Here is an 18,610-nt window from a genome sequence, read left to right as displayed (position 1 = left end):
AGGGCTGTAAATAAAACATGACAAAAAAAAAATCCTGCAGGTGAAACCAAAAATCCGAAACACCCAAGTTTATATATTGAGAATGTGGCAAAATAAAGTAAATAAATAAAAAAGGTCTTCAGCAATGGAGTACATTAAAATGTTGTGACGTCAACACTGTCTAGGAGCAAAACAACCAATAAGCAATTCAAAGTATGAAGTCAGATAAGGTAAGAGGAGCTGACAGACTTCACACATGGGGACATTCTGTTTAGGAAGTTAAAATGTCTGGTTTTTGAAGAGAACTTTTACAATTCTTAAAAGTTTGCAGGTAGAGCAGACTTCATCTTTAAGGAGCTCTTGAGGAAACCCTTTTAGAATCCTGCAGGGCAAGACCCCATCCCCCAAAAAGATGTCCTCTGCATTGGGAGCCCCAACTGTAAAGGCTCTGGACTTGCTTTCAGAGACCTCTACTCAGGTGAAGCGGGCTTTCTTGACCACGACACAGAAAATAATTTCAGGGATCCTCAGTATGAAGCAAGTTAAATTATTCAGACATGTTTTAGGTGCTCAGTGGGTAAAGGTGCTCGTGGACAAGCCCGGTGACATCAGAGTTTGATCCCCAGGACCACATGGTAGAAAATAGAAGCCGACTCCAATAGCTTGCCCTCTGACTTCCATGTATGCGCCATGCTCTCCTGCCCCAAACAAATACACAAACAAAATATATATAAATACAATAATTTTAAGACAGAAATAGTTTACTATAGACTTAAGCATGGGGGCTAAGGGAGAGGAGAGAGTGGGGATGGCATGTTTGATTTAGTAAACGCACAAATAAGGTTTCCTTACCCACTCCCAGGGTCTCAAAGGCATTCCTTTCCCCTCTTATTCTTCAAATAGAACAGCATCTCAACAGCATCAACTTTCGAGATGAATCTATATTTGACATCAAATATTGTCATGACTATGTAAATAGTTTCTGAGGCTGTAGCTAGGTCCAGGTACAACTCCACGGATCATTTCTCTTTTTAGACAATTTGTACTTCCAGTAGGGATAGTTTCTTGCTGGCCTTCTCCAAGGGAAGGCCTCGTTCATGTCTGAGAGTGGGTAGGTCTCCTTGTTCTGCCTCAACAGCTGAGGACTTGGGATTCTGAGATGGAAGTCCAACAAATGGCAGAGGCCTGGCTTCTCCTTAGTTAATTTTCAGTGTTGCCATTGAGCGGTGTCTGTAGGCCCATCTTGATTTCTGACACCCTCTCGTGTGCTTGGTGGCCTTCATTCATGGTGCTGGGCACGCGGTGAATGTCTTGGGCCAGAGAACCTTGGCATCCACAAAACGTTCTCCAATCTCCGCTTTGGAAGCCGCTTCCCACGCCCTTCCCCTGTATTGAAACCACCCCTCAACTAAACAGACACCCCTGCAACCTCTCTGTTGAGCCCAATTTTGCTACTTTATGGCTTCAGCTTGCTGTTGTTGTTGTTGTCCTAATTATTGGGAGATTTCCTCAACTTTCTGAATGCCTACCAGTTTTCTGCCTTTTAAAATGTTTTGTCTTTTTTGTTTTGTTTTGTTTTGTTTTGTTTTTCAAGACAGGGTTTCCCTGTATAGCCCTGGCTGTCCTGGAGCTCACTTTGTAGACTAGGCTGGCCTCGAACTCAGAAATTCTCCAGCCTCTGCCTCCCAAGTGCTGGGATTAAAGGCATGCGCCACCACCACTCAGCTCTTTTTTGTCTTTTTAAATTCCAAAACTATATTTATCTTCAAAATGCTCCATTCGACAAGAGTATTCTCTTTCTGCCTACCAAAGTAAATCAAATATATAATCTTACTTTTAAAGTTTATAATTATTTAGCTCAGCTGATAATTTAAATTTTCGATTATTTAATTTCTTCTCTGAGAATTTTATAGACCGTGCTTTCATCGTATTGTAAGATCCGAGTAAACAGGGGCATCTCAGAAAAACACAGGGAGGCCAGGAATTTCCTTAATAAGATAAGCTCAGGAACTTTGGGAAGGTAGTGGAACTCTCCAGAAGGGAAAGGCTAATTAACATTCCTCTGACCACAGGGTGAGAACCAACCTTCGGGTAGGGACACATTCTGCAGGGTGGACCTTTGCCCACCTTCAGACAAGGGAAGTCCACCTCATTCCCTGAAGGCCAATCAGTTTAAAGAGTCACACTCTTCTACCAATCACATTATGTCTAATGGCTGCTGCCCTGAAAATTGTATAAAAGCTCACTGAACAAGTCTTGTGGGGTCACCTCCTTTCCTTAGGGTCTGGGACAGCCCCAATGCACTGGAATAAAAATCATTTTTTTGCATCGATCAGGCTCCATGTGGTTCACTCAAGGGATATCAGGTAAGCTAAGGCTCAACAGGGTCTTACAATATTTACCTATGCTCAACTTGACCAAGACCCACCCCACTCTTTACCACCAATTTCATGCCTCTTCTTTATTTTTATTTTAATCCACCAACCCTAATTTGTGTTGTCCATTGATTTTGCTTGGTCAACCTCCCAGAAGTTACACAAAAAAAAGCTGATTCTCCTTTCCCTAAAGGCTATAACCTGCCTGTTGTAGTAAAGAAAAAAAAATTATTAAAAAGCCCAGCCCAGAGCTTCTTCCCCTGCCTTAGACCATTTATGTTCTGGGATGAAAGAAACACACAGCCTTTTATATTTTTAAATATGCCTTAGGCAGCATAATAGCCAAGCAACTGCCTACCCTCCATGCAGTTAGAATCTACCTTCCCATCCATAACCCCAAGCCATCACAGTAAATAGTGAGACAAAGCCTCACTACTTACTGTGTTCCATCTGGACTGCTCTCAAAACTCCAACCAGGCAGCCCTCTGGGCCATGTTCTCTTGGACCCTAGCCCACAGAGGCTCTTCTCCCTCCTCCAGGTTCTCTCCCTCTCTCTCTCCCCCTCCTCCTCCCTCTCTCCTCTCCTCTCCCCTTCCCTCTCCTCTTTCTTCTCTCTCTCTCCCTCTCCCCTCCCTCCCTCTCAGCTGGAGAAACCTAACCCCACTTATCTCTCTTCTACCCAGCTATTGGCTGTTGGTATCTTTATTCACCACTCAGAATTAATTTAGGGGAAGGTCCCAGAGGCTAAGAGCAGATTCCAGGTCTTATGGGTCTGCACTTAGCATTACAATAGACAGTAAAAGACAAAACCTCATCAGTCCTTAGTCCCTCTGTTAGAGGTTGAGGATCTTGAACTCCTTCCCCCTACACAGGATATCTGCCTGCCTCTGCCTCCCAAGTGCTGGGATTAAAGGCACTTGCCACCACTACCCGGCTATAGGTTGCCCCTTTAGTCAATCAAGAACTTCCTTTGCAGTACAAAAACCTTTCCATTTTAATGCCCTCCTACTCATTGTCAAATGTTTATCTTATTTCCTGGGCAACCAGCATCTCATTCAGAAATTCTCTATCTGAGTCTAGAGTTGACGTGTACTTCCTACTCTTTATTCTTAAACTTTCAGGGTTTTAGGTCTAACACTGAGGTTAGATGAAGAAGAAGAGAAGAAGGAGGAGGAGAGATTTAATTCATGTATATGCACATAGTCTGCATGAGTTTATGTGTACCACAGCACCACATGCATGCAGGAACAGAAGAAAGTCAGAACGTCAGATCCTCTGCATGAGTAATGTATTAATTACTTTTCTGTTGCTGGGATAAAATGACCAGAGCAACTTATAAAAGAAGAGTTTATTTGAGGTTATGGTTTTAGAGCGCTAGGAGGACCCACTATGGTGGGGAGGCATGCTAGCGAGTGGCAGGCCTGGCAGCAGGAGCAAGAAGCTGACTGCATCCTCAACTCTAAGCATGAAGCAGGGAGAACAAACAGGAAGTAGGGCAGAGCTCTAAGCTCTTAAATCCCACCTCCAGCAACATGCTTCCTCCAGAAGCCTGCTTGACCAAAACCTTCCCAAACAGGGCCACCAACTGGGACCAAGTGCTCAAATAATCAGCCTATGGGTGACATTCTCAAATCAGCACTAATAGTGAGTGCCTTTAATAGTTGGGGGGAGGGGGGAGGAAGGGGCGGTGGTGAACACTTTTAATCCCAGCACTCTTGGAGGTAGAAGCAGGCAGATCTCTGTGAGTTTGAGGCTATCCTAGACTACAGAGCGAGTTTCAAGACAGCTAGGGCTACAACAGAGAAATCCTGTCTAAAAAAAAAAAGTGTGCTTATTGACTGAGCCATATTTACAGCCCCTACCTGTAAAATGGATTTTTTTGTCCATTTGGAATTGATTTGTGTACAGGGTAGGAGAGAAGGACCAAGTTTCATGTTTCTCATATGGAGATATCCAGTTTTCCCAACACCACTTGTTAAAGGTTTGGCCTTTCCTACAATGTGTATTTTGGGTATCTTCGTCAAAAAATGGTTGGCTAAAGGTGAGATGTAGACTTTATCGGGGTCTTTGATTCTACTTCATTGATCAAAATGTCTGTTTTTATGCCAGTGCCATGCTGGTTTTACTACCATGCTTTGTAGTATAGCTTGAAATTGGGTTTGTGATACCTCCAGCAGTGTGCGATTGTTCAGGATTGTTTTGGCTATGAAGAATATACCATTAACTGCTAGTTGGGATACAGGGCCTCCAGTGTCTACTTCTCAATGTCCTGGGGAGTTTAAGAAATTCAAAAATAATAATATTTTAATAATAATATAATATATTCAATAATAATTTAATAAATTAAAAAATAAATTTAATATGTGCATATACTTATGATACTTACCTATAATATAATATATTATATAATACTGTCACTATACATTGATTTACATCTTCTAAAACTTTATATAAATGGAGTAATATGTATTGTTTATGGCTGGTCTTCTTTGATCTAGTGTAAGTATTCTGAGATTCACTTAAGTGTTTTATTCCTTTTAATTTCTACATCATATTCTGTTATAGAAAATGTATACCACATTATGTATATCTGTTCACCTGCTGATTGGTGTCTGAGCTGTTTTCAGCATGGGGGTGGAACAAACAAAGCTGCCATGGGCATTGGTGAACAAGGTTTTGTGTGGATCTGAGCAAACACCAGGAACAGAATAGACATATCATACGGTAGGTGTGTGGTTAATGTTTAAGAAACCAACCGCAGGAACTGTCTGCTACTTTGTAACTAGTTAACCCCTGCATTAAAACCACAGCTGTATTATCTCAGGATTCCTGTGGGTGATGAGTCAAGGTTCAGCTAAAGCTGAATGCTGAAGAAAAGTCCATGCTCACCTTCTTCGGGTGCTCTACCCATCTCTGTGTGGTCTATGTCTCCACCACCTACCATTAACCTGCTTATCTATCTCTGCTTAATTACTATGGCTGCTCAAAAAGTCTTAACTGTTAGGCCAGGAAAGCACTTCTTTAAAAGAAGTACATTTACTTCTTTTTAATTTGTTTTGCATCTTGCAATTTCTTTGCATTTCCTTACAAGTTTTAGATATTTTATTACCAATTTCTGCAAAAGCACCAATGGGATTTGGGTTGTTATATTGTTCCTTACGTATAAATTTGGAGAAATTTGTCACTGGGATGACCCCACACCTTTCGATCATGATGAATGTGGCATTGCTCCCCAGGGTAAAGAGCTTCTTTAATCTTGCTTTGTTTTGCAGTTTCCACTGGGAAAGTATTTCCTTTTTCTAGAAAAACAAAACAACTTTTCCTCTTTTTAAAATTTCATTTTACATGTATAAGTATCTTATCTGCATGTATATTTGTGCATCACATGTGTGCCAGTGCATGCAGGCATCAGAACCCCTGGATCTGGAGTAACAGCTGGTTGCAAGCTACCAGGTGGGTGCTGGGAATTCAATCCGGGTCCTCTGCAAGAGTAACAGGTACTCTTAGCCACTGAGCTGTCCTTCAAGCCCTTATAGTCTTTTTGTTAAGTCATCAGATGCCACCCGTACATGTTTAGGGCTCAGACTGTCACAACACTGTACTTCCTTAAAGTTTGGCTGCTTCTTTTTCTTGGGAGCCTATGAACTCCTCCACGAGGTCCCTGTCAAATATTTTAAAAATACACAACAGTAGGAGGGGACCATGTTGAGAAGAAGAAGTGGTCAAGGAGTGCCCAGAGGGAGGGGAGGAGCCAAGACAGAGAACTATGGGGGGGGGGTATGTAGGATGAAAATGTATACATGTATGGAGTTATCAAAGAATATATAACATACTTTAAAGTAACATAATAAAAAAATAAAATTATTGTAAATTTTATTCATCCTACTGTACTGTAGAACACTAAGACATACCCTTCTAATTATTTTGATATTCATTGTCCAACCTTTTTCCATTTCCATTCCTTTATCTTCCTTCCCTTTTTATTTCTTCTTCTCTTCCTCTTCTCCCTCTCCTCCTTCTCCTCTTCTTTTCTTTTTTGTTTTTTTGAGACAAGGTTTCTCTGTGTAGCCTTGGCTATCCTGGAACTCACTTTTTAGAGCAGGCTGGCCTTGAACTCACAGAGATCTGAAAGCCTCTGCCTCCCTAGTGCTGGGCTTAAAGGCATGTGTCACCACTGCCCAGCTTTTTCCTTCTTTTTAAAAATAAATACTTTATTATGTCAGCAAAGGCCTTCTTTCTGTATCTGTCTGTGAGGGCACATGCTCTTGTGTGCACAAAGAAAGGTATCAGCAGTCCTCTATCGCTCCATCCTATTCCTCTGAGGCAGGGTCTCTCCCTGAACCTGGCACTTGTATCTTCCAGTCAGGCTGGCAACCAGAAAGCCCCAACACACCTCCTGTGTCTGCTTCTGACCGTGCAGGATTAGAGGCACGTGTGAGCCTGCACTGATTCCGATTGTTATATGGGCACTGCAATTTGAACTCAGGTCCTCACGGTTGCACAGCACGAATGCTTAACATCTGAGTCAGCCTCCTTTCTAGTCGCTAGGGAATGTTATTCTCGTTTCTTCAGTGATATCAACATTTGTGAGACACATATGAGAGAAAACACATGGGCCTTGTTTGTATGGCTCTGCCTTATTTTACCTAACGCCCTCCAGATCTATCAGTGTTACCACAGACAAGATATCACTCTTTTTGTGGCTGAAGAATATTCCACTGAGTGTATATAATGCCTCTTCTTTATCCATCCATCCATTCATCGATGGACACCTTCACTGATCCTGTGTTTCACCTGTTGTGAATAGTGGGGTACTTCTGAGTGTACAGTGCCTTTGATGTAACTGCTTTCGTTTGGGTGTACATGCCACAAGTTCTCATGTCTTAAAGAATGTTCATCATTTTTCCACCATGGCTGTATTAACTTCCATCCCCAGTGACAGTATATGAGCGTTCCCTCTTCCCACCCTTGCTGGTATTTGCATTTTTGTCTTGTTGATAATAGCCCATTCCACCTAGGATAAGATTGATACCTTGCTAAGGTTTTCATTCGCATTTTCCTGCTGATTCCTACTGTCGAATCCCCTTCATACACTTTTGGCCATTATCAGTCTTTTGAATATGTGTGCAAGGACCAGCTGCTACTCCGAGGAGAGGAATCCACCCAGCCCACACTTTAGTGTGTCATCTTTTAGGTGATTTTAGAAATGTATTGATTTCTAAAAGTTCAGTTTCTTAAGATTTATTTAATTAATTAATTATTTATTTATTTAATGTAAGTACACTGTAGCTGTCTTCAGACACCCCAGAAGAGGGCATCAGATCTTATTACAGATAGTTGTGAGCCACCATGTGGTTGCTAGGATTTGAACTCAGGACCTTTGGAAGAGTAGTCAGTGTTCTTAACTGCTGAGCCATCTCTCCAGCCCTAAAAGTTCAATTTCTTTCTTTGTTTTTCTTTTTCATTTTGTTTGTTTGTTTGTTTGTTTGGGTTTTTTGTTGTTGTTGTTGTTGTTGTTGTTGTTGTTGTTGTTTTTTGAGACAGGGTTTCTCTGTGTAGCCCTGGCTGTCCTGGAACTCACTCTGTAGACCAGGCTGGCCTCGAACTCAGAAATCTACCTGCCTCTGCCTCCGAAGTGTTGGGATTAAAGGCGTGTGCCACCACTGCCTGGCAAAAGTTCAATTTCTATTTATTCATGTCCAATGTGTAGAAATACACTTGGCTTTCTTTGCAAGTGAATCTTTTTCTTTTTCTTTTGGTTTTTCGAGACAGGGTTTCTCTGTATAGCCCTGGCTGTCCTGGAACTCACTCCATAGATCAGGCTGGCCTTGAACTCAGACATCCGCCTGCCTCTGCCTCCCAAGTGCTGGGATTAAAGGCATGTGCCATCACCGCCCGGCTGCATGTGAATCTTTAATCCTACAATACTGCTATGCTTACTTCTGAGTTCAATTAGGGTTGTGGTAGATTCTCAGATGTTTTGTATAGAGATGGATCGTGTGCACAGTTTCCGTCTCTTCCTACCTGAAAGCAGTTTTTCTCCTTTTTCCCAGCCACCCTTTCCCCTGTGAACAATGATTCATGGGACGAAGCTGTGTGTGTGAGACTGACTGACTGATTAGAACTGTAATACTATAGAGAGGTTGGAATGTTGCAGGCCCAGAGGCTAATTCCCTTATCTTGGGCTAGTTCTAGCTCTCTGCAATAGCCATTCCCAGCCCATCTCTGCATCTGCACTCACATCTTGTGACTAATAGAATAGACATTGTGGAATCCATGAACTTATCAGACTACTAGCTTCCACCAACCCCAAAGCTAAGAATGTCATCAGACAGCATCTTTGGCCTATAGAAGAGCTTCTCCTGTTTTACTGTACATGCCTCTCTGATGTACCTCCCAGCATACTTTAAAACTCTTATAATGATAAGCTGTGGGGAGCATGGCTTTTTGTTGACCAGGACTGCTTAGGCACATACATCCTTAGCCCTCTACTTAACTTTCATCTCACTTCAGGACCCTAAAAGATGGACTTGAAGGGTTTGTTGCATCTCCCTGCCCTTCTTCCCAGTGTGGTCACACTCACTAAGTCTCCCTTTCCTGCTTTCCACTATAACTTGATCTCTTTTAGTTGGCTCATTGAAGATGGGTGGCTAGACCTGATTTGGCACAAGTTGTGATCTACAACTTACCTCCTAGAAATAATTCTGGGAAATAATAGTAATACTAATAATGATGATGATGATGATGATAATAATAATAATAATAATAATAATAATAATAATAATAATAATAATAATAATTTTTTAAAAACGCCTCATCTGTTGAAAGAGAGATAATAGTTTGACTCTAAGCCTTCCTTATATCGTAAAGAAGAGATACTCTATATAAAATATACCTTACAGCCAGGTGGTGGTGGCACACACCTTTAATCCCAGCACTTGGGAGGCAGAGGCAGACGGATTTCTGAGTTCGATGCCAGCCTGGTCTACGGAGTAAGTTCCAGGACAGCCAGGGCTATACAGAGAAACCCTGTCTTGAAAAAAACAAACAAACAAACAAACAAACAAAAATATATAATATATATGCTTATACATGTATATATATGTATATATATATACCTTACATATGATTATGTATATGAGCTGATCATGAATACACAATTGATTATGGTTTATTTTTACATAATGTACTTAGCACCAAACTGGCTTAGAGGTAAATGCTTATGTAAACTAAAGTTGATAACTTGGCCCAACTGCACTTTGGTTCATAATAAGACTAATTTTTTAAAAAAGAATTTATTAAATTTATGTATGTTAGTACACTGTTGCTGTCTTCAGACACACCAGAAGAGGGCATTGTTTCCCATTACAGATGCTGTGAGCCACCACGTGGTTGCTGGGAATTGAACTCAAGATCTCTGGAAGAGCAGTCAGTGCTCTTAACCACTGAGCCATCTCTCTAAGCCCTGTAAAATTAAGTTTTTGTTGTTTTTTTTGTTTTTTTTTTTTTTTTTTTTTTTTTTTTTTTTTTTTTTTTGAGACAGTTGTTTTTCTTTTTTTTAACCCTGGCTGTCCTGGAACTCACTCTGTAGACCAGGCTGACTTCAGACTCATAAATATTTGCCTGCCTTTGTCTCCCAAGTGCTGGGATTAAGGCATGTGCCACAACCACCTGGATATAAAACTAAAATTTTAAGGAACAAAATAATGACAAAAGACAAAATGTACATTTAGTCAGTGTGACCACACAGGTAAACAGAGGTGGCTAAAGGTCCTGTATCTTTCTTTAGGATAACTAATTCAAGCTTTTAAATTTAAAATTTTAATTTTGCTCTCAAGAACAAGACTACATAATCATACAGCTCTGGCCATGACATCTCCTTCATTCATATCTGGTCTGGTCCTACAGCGTGGTCCTCTGTAAATTAACTGCAAACAGTGGTGCTTCTGCTGTGGAAGTGTTTTTTCTATTAGACAATTGCCTGTCCTTGAGATACTAGATTCTAGTCCAAACACTAAGAGGTTAACTCATGTCTCTGTTTTTAGACATGTATGCAAATGAGTGAATGTATAAATACAAACATTTTAAAGATTTTTAAGGATATTTTTGACTGTTGTGGACTCTTTAAAAACAAATAAACAGACAGGTTTTTTTTTCCAGATTCTTATTTTAGTCAGGCCTATATTAAGACTAAACCCTAAATATGTTTTAATTGTCATTTTAAAAACCTACTTTGAAGCTTACACAGACATCTTAGAGTTTACAGAGCATCTTAACGTGTTATACCAGGATGATACATTTTAAAAATTTATCCATCTCTGAATTTTAGTAAAAAATGATTACAATAAAGTTATAAATGCCAAGCTTTATTCTGCTCTGGCTGTCTTCTCCTACTCTGGATGCCTTTTAAACACTAATAAAAAGTAAATGATTTTTCTAACAAGAAAAAACCATTTCAAGGTACCTTTTATAATAACTTAAATCTTTAACAAGGAATTAATTTAAACTTGATTAAGCAAACAAAAGCTATTAATGTTCTTTACCTGTGTTTCTAACTGCTAGGTATATAACTACATGTTTTCTGTTCTTTAGATATAGCCTCGTGAGCTTTCAATTAAAAATAGCTCATTAAAATTGCTCTCTAAATTTTGTAATAATAATAATAATAATGTTACGGTTAAACTATTTTTAAGGTTAATTCAGAATCCTGCAGGGCATGGTGGCTCATGCCTTTAGTCCTAATACTCAGGAGGCAGAAGCAAGCAGATCTCTGAGTTTGAGGCCAGCCTGGTCTACAGACCAAGTTCCAGGACAGCCAGGGTTACACGAAGAAACTATATTTCAAAAAGCCAACAGCAACAACAATACCAACAACAGAAAAATCAATACCCTGAGATAAAATTAATGGTTGATTTTCTGTAATAGTATCTCTGTAAATATTAAGTTGTTCTTAACATTCATTCACTAAATGACCATTTAAAACATGGTTAAATGTTAGTTTTTTTTATGTTTTCTCATTGGACATGGCTTTTGCTTTTTGAATAATCAGTCAATGCTCTAACCATAAAAATTTCTCTTTAAAGAGTGATGCCTACTTAGGGTGTTCCTCCTCAATTACATAGGATTGTAAATATGTTTTAATGAATAAGTATTTAAATTTGTTTATAAGACTTACTCTATTAAAGCATGATATTGTAAAGGACATTTTAGCTTTGATAACTGATATTCTAAATTAGGTAGAGTCTTCCTCAAATGAGAAAAAACAAAACCCAAAAGACAGCCAATTTCATCAACCTAAAGGGAAGAACAGACATCACATCAAAGACTCCATTCTGATTTAAAGATTATACCATATCCAAGTGTCTGTAACGCCCCCCTAGGAGGCAGTAGGCTTTCTCACATCATCTGGGAGCAAATTCACTGGGGAATTTGAAAATGCTGGATGGTCCTCATCTTGGATGCCATGGGCAATTGAGTGCACAGAGTAACTATGTTTCTTAAATGCTTTTTAAATTAAATTAAAAATTTTTAATAATATTTAATATTTTACTTGACACTCTTTCAATTAGCAATAATCACGCCTCAGATAAACCTCATTGGCTATGATACTGCCACTGTGCAAAGCTGACATCTTCTTAACTTACAATACTAATCTTGGTTTTAATCAGTGACAAATGAAGATATTTCATGTCCTTTCATTTGATTGTGCCTTTTTTGTTTTGAGTGCTTATTTATCATAAACCCTTACACTACTCAAAACTAATGATTAAAAGTTTCAAAATTTTCAAAAATACATAAACAACAACAAAAATGCCAAGCAATGCTGCTGTACTCAGAAGGCAGAGGCAAGTGGATTACGGTGAGTTTGAGGCCAGCCTGGTCTACAAAGTGAGTTCCAGGATAGCCAGGGCTACATGAAGAAACCCTGTCTTGGAAAAGAAAAATATTTCAGGTTTTTTATTTGTCTTTGTAAATGTGTGTGTGTGTGTGTGTGTGTGTGTGTGTGTATGTGTATGTGTGTGTTATCATTAATCAGCATAGTTGGATAAAACAAAAAAATCTAGTTTTTAAATTAAACTTTAATTCCATTTATTCTAGCTAGAGATACCTAAAACTTTGAGTTAACACTTCTCATTATATTATCATTATTATTATTATTATTATTATTATTATTATTATTATTATTATGTTATTATTCCAATAACATTAATCTCTAATAATATCATCATGATGCTTTATATATTAAATACTGACACGTCTTGATTTAATTAATACCTAAAATATAGCCAGGAATAAAAAATTAATTAAGCGATATTTGTATTTTACTAATAAAAAAAGAGATGCTAACCCAAAGGCTATAAGCAAGACAGTTCTTCATAGAGTACAAATAACTGTAAAGTCAGGAGGAAACAGTCAATCGAGTTAGAAATGCGTACATTTTGGTTATTTATGTTTGTTTAACTTGTTACCCTCAGTCCATCAGGCCAAACTCTGTTAATTTTAGGATTGGTAAACCTATGTCCCATGCAAACGTTAGGTCATATGCAGAGGGTGTAAAACAGCTCAGATCTGGGTCATGACGGTTAATGGTTTTGAAATGATCCAGGGGTTTCCTTCTTAACGGCCTTTACTACCTATTCCTCTCTGCTGAAGGCTGCCATCCTCACCACTGCTCAGCCTTGCCTGGATCAAGTCCTAGGAATGAGCCTTCCTAGCTGGGAGGGACCTTATAATATACCTTCCCCAAATGCACAAAATGTAGTGCTTGCATCAATACAGGGAACTGTGAACAATGATTCCTGGAAAGAAGCTGTGTGTGCGAGACCAACTGACTGATTAGAACTGTAATACTATAGAGAGGTTGGAATGTTGCAGGCCCAGAGGCTAATTCCCTTATCTTGGGCTAGTTCTAGCTCTCTGCAATAGCCATTCCCAGCCCATCTCTGCATCTGCACTCACATCTTGTGACTAATAGAATAGACATTGTGGAATCCATGAACTTATCAGACTACTAGCTTCCACCAACCCCAAAGCTAAGAATGTCATCAGACAGCATCTTTGGCCTACAGCAGAGCTTCCACATCCTACTGTAACTGCCTCTCAACTTGAATGTACCCACCAATGTATTTTAATCTTGCCTTGATTTCTGACTTTCTTTATTCTGTTGAACTATAAAACTTCGTGAAACTGCTTCTGTATTGAAACATGGAATTTGGGGCAACCTAAATCTGGCCGTGGTCACTCAAAGTGGCTCCAGAATAAACTATTCTCTCTAAGATGAGAACTGTGGATTTTGCATTAACATTCCCTTTACGTTGGTACATATCCAGCCCATTGACTGGACTGGAACCTCCATGAAAAGGAGGACGGTAAGCAACTCAAGCAGATGTGCTAGCTCGTAGATGATAAGTATTTGGTTGTGGGTTTGGAAGATATGTAATGCCACAAGCTGACAGTATAAATCACAGTTTTCTGTTGACATGACCTATCTCTGAAGTCCTGCCTTCCACACAAGGCCATCTACCTGGAATCCTACAGGCTGTAGCTTTACAAGACTGACTGCTTCTACTGGGTGATAAGCATTCAAAGCCCCTCTGTGTGGTCGAGCTCTCAGGCCCTCTTTGAGCACCCCATTAGGGACTCCTAGAAGGTCTCCAGATACTGCCTTCGGATAACACCAATATGGAGGCCAAGACTTTACATAAAGGCCCCTAAGGGACACTCTAGATCCAAGCTACAGGCGAGGTGTGGGGAATACACCATCTTAAACCTGAGGTCTGTGCTCCCCTCTTTTTACAAGGGCTTAAGCTTCTGTAGAATATACACTAAGCAGCTTTTCTCCTAGAGACCATCTAAACAGGTTTACTGTCATGTTCCTGGTGCACAGACTTGAAGTCCTCTAGTTTACAGGTGCAATACATCAATCACCTTAGATTAGTCTTAGCCAAATTTGCTGGACCAAGATCTGTGACTTCAAATAATTACCAATACTGCAGCAGGGGCCCAAGGTGGAGCTGCATTCCCAGAATTAGAGTGAGTTAGATCTGGAGAGGATGCCTCTTGGGCGATTCTGGCCTGAATAATACATCATCCCACTGCCAGGGCTGGAGACAGACTGCAAAGTACTTATCCAAGGGGCCAGCTGCTGGGAGGTGTGCAGCTCACGCTCCATCTCAGCAAGGCTGTTTTGTTGATGCCATAGAATCCCCCAGGTAATGCTTCACACTTCAGGGAGACAGGCTCTGGAGGAAGTAGAGGATCTTGAAGAAAGCTCTGTAATTATAATTGAAAAGAAGGCAGCTACTATTTTGCCTGCAGAACACTGTGTTTCTCCCCGTGTCAGCTAGTAGCATACAGAGCCCAGGTTACCTCTTCTGCATTTGTATAACATCTTTGCCTATTGCTTCAACCTCCAGAAAAAGAATCCCTCTTTCTCTCGGAATCTCCCAGCCACCACCAATTCATAGCGTGGGTCTCATAACCTCCTGGCTTTGCTGAGTTTAAAGTTCCTGTCTTACGGGGATGGAGATGTGATTTTAAGTAGGAAAAAAGAAATCCAATAGGGAGGATATGAGACAACTCCACACCTACAGCTGATCTGTCTTCAGTTATTTACAGCTATGTTTTAAAAACATGTCATTTAAATATGAGTGGCAGCTTCCTGTAAAACTTTGGATGTACCAAGCAACAAGAAATATGGCCCCGGGTGGAGAAAAATAGTTTCTGTACACAAAGCCCTACCATAATAAACAAGCAGAGGCGCTTCCTGACCCACTGCGCCAAGCAAACATTCGCATCCCAGCCTCTGCTGCATTCAAAATATTTTTACTAGACCAAGTGCAAAGTATTATTATCATTAATATTAAATTTATCCTTCTTGGAACGTGCCCAGGCTAGGGTTCTACCCAAAGGCCCTGTAGAAGCCAAGGGTAAGGACGTTGATCTCAGCAGTTAGTTTGGTTTTAATTCCCTTCATATAAATTTTGCAAAGCTGGGGACACACATACAAATTATTGTGCAGATGAAACCCATGCCCAACAGCCCCAGGCCCCAGCAACTACCCCACAAAACCATCGCGACGGAAATTCCAGAGCAGTAAATTGGCAGCATGCAGTGCCAGGTTCCCAAAGGAGTGGGGGAAGAGAGGCAAGGACAGTTACGAAGACACTGGGTGTCCACAGCTGTCAGGGAGCCCACCAGGCCATGGTTTAAGAGCCTCCGGAAGACAGCAGAGTGGACGAGAGGGAAACGCCCTTCTGTGCTCTCTTTGTTCAGAAAAGCAAATGCTGAACTAGATATTCCCTTTGCTGAAAACCAAAATGACAACAAAACAAAGCAAAACTGAAAGCAACAAGAACCACAAACCCAAAGCTACTACTAGTCATAACACATGTGCCATGTAAGTTGTTATATAAGTTGTCGCATGTAAGAGATGCTTGCTTGTATGCAGTTTGCTGAGGTTCCACAGAGCCGCCTGTGCAAACCACACCCAAGACCCAGAATGTTAGCAGCCCCCAGGAAGTGCCCTTGGGTCCCTCTGCAGTCAATACCTGTCCACCTCATCTCTTCAGAGGTGACCACCACCATCTGGAATCCTTCCATATATTCCTTGGTAGGCAGGAACAAGAAATTACAGAATATATTAAGGGCAACTTTATGCTAATGGATTTGAAATCAAGCTGCAAGAACTGTGTGGGACAAGAAGTGACTTACCCAAAGACTCTGGCAGCCTTCCCAGGGATGTGACAAAGGAAGGAAGGAGAGCAAAGTATGAGTTGCTCACGTGGATGAGGGTGGGAAGGGCATCTTCACAAGTGTCACCAATGGCCCTGAAAAAAAGAAGGCCATGCTTGGAGGGATCCAGCAGGAGGAAGGGCACACAGCATCCACTGGCAGTGACATCTGTAATGTATTGCTGGCATGCCAGCACCTGGGAGCAGGATTGTGTCTTGTCACAATCACTACTCATAGACCTGGGCCTGAAAGAGCTCGATTGGCTCTAACTCCCCACATTAACTGTTGGGGATGTGTGTCTCTCACGCAGCTGTCCCACCCTTGGGAAGTTCACAGTTAAATTGGGAAGAAAATTAAGTTACGGAGCCAACACGACAAAGCACAGGGACAGCAGAAACGCACTGATTACCTCAGGGCCTTGCTCGCCTGTGTGTTACTATCTTCAGTGCCTCGAGAGCAGTGGTCCTCAGCCTTCCTAGTGCTGCAACCCTTTAACACAGTTCCTAAGGTTGTGATGATCCCCAACCATAAAACTATTTTTCTAGCTACTGCATAACTGTAATTTTGCTACTGTTATGAATTGTAATGTAAATATCTGATCCACTCGCAAACACTTCACAGTTATATCTGCAGTCCAGTTTGGCAGTGTTGAGAGCAGCAGCAATGGTGTGACCTAGCATGAACAGTCAAGCCTCAGCGGAATAGGCATGAGTCAGTAAGAAGGATACGGAGCAGCAGGGACAGCGGGGAAAGTTCTTGGCTGTTAGAAGAAGATCTGGGAAGGCTCCAGACCAAGAAGCATTTAGCTATGCAAGCAAGCCAAGCTCCTCTCACAGGCCATTGAGTCCTATTTATGCTCCCTCCAAGCATCACTTGTCCTCCACCGGTCTTGTCTCGCCATTTATCCTGCCTCAGCCTGAGAGTCTGTGCCAGCGGACATCACTCTGACAATCATCCAGAGTCCACAGAAGCTGCAAGAAGCCACCAGAAGTTTTTTGGTACATTTCTCTCTATGGAGTCCCAATAAAAGGAGTTCAACTATGCAATTTAAGGTGGACCCATACATGCATGTCGTTATTGAAGAATCCTTCATCATGTCCTTTCAAATGCTTGCTTTAGAAGAACATCCTTTCACCTGTGTCTGCTTCAGGAAAACATTCCTTCACGAGTCTGCTTTAGCAAAATGGCCTTTCACTTGCGTCCACTTCAGGAAAACACTCCTTCGCGTTGTTTGCCCCAACAAAACGCCATCCAACACAACTGACTTTCCAAAGAACTCAAGTTTCCACTTCACTTGTGGAATAAGGTTAGTTAGTTTTACAGGGGAAAATAAAATCTTGAAAGAAAATTATGATTATTTACCTAAAATGTTTATCTTTGTTTTTAAATTAAATTAACTTTAATGGGTTAAAAAAAACAAAGATTATACATGTCACTGGGGTGAAAATAAAACATTATGATTTTTTAAATTACTTTATTTTATTTTTAAATGTATGAGCATTTTGTCTGCATATAGCCCTGTACACCACATGCATTCCTGGTGCCTTTGGAGAGAGAATGTAGAGTCCCCTAGAACTGAAGTTACAGAGGGTTGCCAGCCATCATGTGGATGCTGGGAATCGAATCTGGGCCTCAGTAGTTGTGAGTGAGGTTGTATTTGGGAATACAGTCTTTTCAGGTGTACATAGGTTAAGACAAAGGAAGCCACAGTGAATTGAGGCGGGCTGGAATCTAGCATGGCTGTCGTCTCCATAAAAAAAGAGGAAGACAAAGCCCGAGCCCCTTGACAAACAGGAGCTTGCTGCTGAGAGCCAGAGAATACCTGATGCTACCCCACCAGGTCTCCTTCCCTGCCTAAAAAAACCCCCCCGCAAGACAAATTCCTCCCCGGAGGTCTGGAGGGAACAACACCCTGACCTTGGATCTGACCTTCAATGACTCAGAGACAACAAGTTTCAGTCATTTTCAGCCACTGGGCTTGCTGTACTTTATCATAGCTAATCTAGGAAACTGACATAGATAATCATCACTTAACAACCCAGGCCTTCCCAGAGATACCCTGTTCTTTTAAGGTAGGTTTCTGGAAGGAGATCAGGCCAGAGGAATTTAGGTTTCTCTTCAGGCCCAGGTCCTCAGCAACTCTCAGGGAGAGGCAGTAGAGTGTAGCAGTAAAAGATCCTGGGCTCTGGGGTTTGCCTTCAGAACTCTGGTTGGCTGATCTTTGGCAAATGACTTGACACCTCCGTGCCTCAGCAGCCTAATCTGTAGGAAGGAAACAAAACTGAGTTTCTAGGAGAGCAAATGGGTCAGCAATGTAACATGCTGTCCTGATACTAGGGTTTTGTTTTTGTTTCTTGTCAACTTGATACAAGCTAAAGTTATCCCGAAAGGGGAATCTCAATTAAGAAAAATGCCTCCTTCCAGACTGTCTGTAGGACATTTCCTTAATTAATGATTGATGTGGCCAGGTTCAGCCCACAGGAGTGCGTTGGGGAGCCGGGTGGTGGCGGTGGCTGCTGCGG

General features: G+C 41.1%; 1 pseudogene; it reads right to left on the bottom strand.

Annotated features, from left to right (window-relative positions):
- Positions 1 to 11,804: 11,804 nt before the first annotated feature.
- On the bottom strand, positions 11,805 to 11,980 carry LOC116104157 (annotated as a pseudogene).
- Between the last annotated feature and the right edge of the window lie 6,630 nt (positions 11,981 to 18,610).

The sequence above is a fragment of the Mastomys coucha genome, unplaced genomic scaffold (genome assembly GCF_008632895.1).
Source record: "Mastomys coucha isolate ucsf_1 unplaced genomic scaffold, UCSF_Mcou_1 pScaffold21, whole genome shotgun sequence".
NCBI classification, from domain to species: domain Eukaryota; kingdom Metazoa; phylum Chordata; class Mammalia; order Rodentia; family Muridae; genus Mastomys; species Mastomys coucha.
The sequence above is the reverse complement of the archived record's forward strand: the minus strand, read 5'-3'. Positions and strand labels throughout refer to the sequence as shown.